Below are 3814 nucleotides of genomic sequence, written 5' to 3'. Positions count from 1 at the left end.
CAAACAGCACAAGACTATCTAGGATGGTGGTAGGTTATGTATTACAGGCAACATATACTGAGGGAGTTTATTTATTTATTTATTTATTTATTTATATATTTATTTATTTATTTATGAGACAGAGTCTCACTCTGTTGCCCAGGCTAGAGTGCAATGACACGATCTTACTGCAACCTTATGAGGGAGTTTAGAGGCGACAAAGATCAGAGAAGACAGGCATCACAGAAAAGCTTCGGAGAGGTGGGACCCAGTGTGGCTTTGAAGAATGGTCTAACTGTCCTTAACTTCCCTCCTCCCCTGCCTTGAGACCTGGATTCCTCTAATATAGCTGTTTATTCTCTCTTTGTTAAGCACTTAGTTACTTATTTTCATTAATTTTTCAGTTTATCTGTTAAGGTCATGTGATTTATACTTCATAATTAAATAACTTTTAAAAAAATTTTTAGGAGAAAGGGTAGCACCACGTTGCTCAAGCTAGAGTGCAGTGGCTATTCACAAGTGTGATCGTAGGATACTGCAGCCTCAAACTACTGCACTCAAGCAGCTCTCCTGTCTCTGCCTCTAAAGTAGCTGTGACTACAGCTGTATGCCACCAGCCTGGCTAAATTACTTTTTTGCACAGTGTTTTATATGGTAGTCTTTGCAGCCACATACGTCAATATTTGAATTCAAGCTCTAGTACTTACTGGCTTTGTGGTCTTGTGGAAATTTCTTACTCTGTCTCATTCTATTTATTTAATACCAGTCCCAACCAGGCTGTTGTGAGACTGTAATAAGATGGAGCAAGGGGACACAGAGGATAGTGTACCCCCAAAGAAAGTGCTCAATAATGGCATGTGCTGTGATAGTCACCATATTGATGACAGAGGCAATGGTGATGTTAATATAAACTCATAGAAAGGGATGGCCATGAAGGAACACCTACTTGGTTTTCACCACTTTGTCACTGTTAACTTTACATGAATGTCTGCTCAACAAAAGTCAATTTCATTTCCCTTGACATTTTAGTAATCACTACCTTAGAAACAGCAAAGACAGACCCAGGTACTCAGGGAACTTCTATTCTATCATCTGTGAAGGCATCAACCTTGTGACTCAGATTGTTGAGCAGAGGTCAGGCAATATTCTACATGAGACACTGGCACAAGCACAGGAGAATCTTGGAGCATCTGCAATTAGTTGACATTTATATTGAGGCTTGGAAACCAATCTAAAGAAAGTTATGCTTTAAATCAATGGCAGTTGTCAATGAGCCTGTGAAGGAATCCTTGCTAGGGTCCTCAGGCTTCTACTGCAACTCATACTGATAACAACAAAAAGAGAAGCCTCCCAAGCAGAAGGTCAGTCAAATTCAATCACTTAAGGCAGAATTATGGTATCAAGTTTCCATATCACTGAATGACCATGGGTTTATAGGTGTGTACCATAAAATAACTGCGGGTGTTAGACATTTAACAAGTTGTTTTATTCCTAATTGCTGGCATTTTCCTAACTGTTTTCTTAATTCTAATTTATGTTTTTATGTTCTAGTTTGTTTACATAGCCCATAGTTCCCAATTGCCTTTATTTGCTTAAGTGTTTCTTTAATTTTACTTACTTTTTTTTTTTTTTTTTTGAGACGAAGTCTCACTCTGTCGCCCAGGCTGGAGGGCAGTGGCACGATCTCGGCTCGCTGCAACCTCTGCCTCCTGGGTTCAAGCGATTCTCCTGCCTCAGCCTCCCAAGTAACTGGGACTACAGGTGCGTGCCACCACACCCAGCTAATTTTTGTACTTTCTAGTAGAGACGGGGTTTTACCATGTTGGCCAGAATGGTCTCCATCTCTTGACCTTGTGATCCACCCACCTCGGCCTTCCAAAGTGCTGGGATTACAGGCGTGAGCCGCTGTGCCCGGCAGGTAGGTTATTATTATTATCATTATTATTATTATTATTGTCATTGACAGATGAGAAAACTGAGAGGCTAAATAAACTGACCAAGGCCAAGTAGACATTTAGTGGTGGAGCTAGGATTCAGATCCAAGTTTGCCTGATCCCAGATGCAGAACTCTTAACTACAGGGCTACAGTGCTTACAGCTGTACTCTTTCTATGTTAGACACTGGCTTCCTTATTAATTAGGATGAAGTTTGGCTGCCTATACTGGAAATAAGTATATGGTAGTGGATTTAGTAAGACAGAAGTTTATTCCTCCTTCTGTAAGAGCTGTCTGGAGGAAGCAATCAAGGGTTGGTGTTATCCCTTAGATGGTGGCTTCATGGTGCCATCCGTGCCCCAGGTTCTTAAGCTTCTGCTTCGCTATCCTAGTGCATGACTTCCACTCTCAAGATCATTTCATGGGCCAAGATGACTCCTGGAGCTCCAGACATCAACTACAGGCTGGGAAAAGGAGGTGGGCAAAAGGCAAAAGGAATTTGTCTCAATTAAATTAGGCTCCTCTAAGTAGGCCTCTTAGAAATGCCAGTCAATTAATCCCAGTTAAAGGCATGGTGCCCAACTAGACTGCTTTCACTTCAGATGCCAGCCACAAGTTCTGAGGTCCCCTGGTCACCTGTACCTCTGACCAAGTGGCTGAAAATTTGGGTGTTCCTGTGACCCCTTTAGGTTCTATAATTTGCTAGAATGACACAGAACTAGGGAAAGCACTATATCTTAGGATTATAGTTTAATTATAAGGGATATAAACCAGGGCCAGTCAAGTGGAGAGGTCAAGGGCAAGGGCTGGTAGGGTCCTGAATGCAGAGCTTCCATGCTTCTCCCTATGGTGTCAGGGTGTATCACCCTCCTGGCATATCAATGTATTCACCAACCAGGAAGATTTTCTGGGCTTGGATGTCCAGAGTTTTTATCAGTGTTTCATTACATAGGCATGATTGATTGAATCATTGGCCTTATGACTGAACTCAATCTCCAGCTCCCTCAAAGCCCCAACCCTCTAATCACATGGTTGGTCTTTCTGGTGACCAGCCACCATCCTGAGTCATCACTTTAGCATAAAATTACATGTGATCTAAGGGCCTCATGAATAATAAAAACACTCTTACAGCTTGGGAGAGACGGAGTCTCGCTCTGTTGCCCGGGCTGGAGTGCAGTGGCTTGATCTCAGCTCACTGCAAGCTCCGCCTCCTGGGTTTACGCCATTCTCCTACCTCAGCCTCCCGAGTAGCTGGGACTACAGGCACCCGCCACCTCGCCCAGCTAGTTTTTGTTTTTGTATTTTTAGTAGAGACGGTGTTTCACTGTGTTAGCCAGGATGGTCTCGATCTCCTGACCTAGTGATCCATCTCGGCCTCCCAAAGTGCTGGGATTACAGGCTTGAGCCACCATGCCTAGCCACAGCTTGGGAGATTTCAAGGGTTTTAGATGTTACCTCCCAGGAATGCAATACAAAGATGAGAGGAATTTTTTTTTTTTTTTTAATCATACATCATCTCCCCAGCTCTAGGAACTCCTACTATGTGTCAGGCATTGTCCTAGGCTATTCCATCCACCCGCCCATCAGTCCATCCATCCATCCCTCCACACATACATCTGTCATTTAAGTGTTTATGGTGCTATATCAGCTTTTCTGCAAGATACAGAAAACCCAGCCAACAGGATTTTGAAATTGGAGATGAATTTACTCACAAAACTAGAAATCCAAAGGAAAGCAGTTGCTTCTTTGGTTCAGATGTTGGACAATGTCTGCAGACACCTACGCTCTCCCTATCTTTCTGCCCTACTTAGCATGTTTATTTTTGTTTTGAATGAATGTTTTATTTTATTTACTTATTCTTTTTTTTTTTTTTTTTTTTTTTTGAGACAGAGTCTTGCTCA

At 42.3% G+C, this 3814-nt stretch overlaps 1 long non-coding RNA gene across 1 annotated transcript in view; it reads right to left on the bottom strand.

The window, feature by feature from the left end:
* Positions 1-985: 985 nt before the first annotated feature.
* Positions 986-3814, bottom strand: part of LOC105504093 — a 5673-nt gene continuing 2844 nt past the window's right edge. Inside the window, exon 2 of the long non-coding RNA XR_001000570.1 lies at positions 986-1169. This is a non-coding gene — a long non-coding RNA (uncharacterized LOC105504093). The remainder of the gene's footprint in view (positions 1170-3814) is intronic.

Source organism: Colobus angolensis, unplaced genomic scaffold, assembly GCF_000951035.1.
Source record: "Colobus angolensis palliatus isolate OR3802 unplaced genomic scaffold, Cang.pa_1.0 Scaffold9, whole genome shotgun sequence".
Classification (NCBI taxonomy): domain Eukaryota; kingdom Metazoa; phylum Chordata; class Mammalia; order Primates; family Cercopithecidae; genus Colobus; species Colobus angolensis.
The sequence above is the reverse complement of the archived record's forward strand: the minus strand, read 5'-3'. Positions and strand labels throughout refer to the sequence as shown.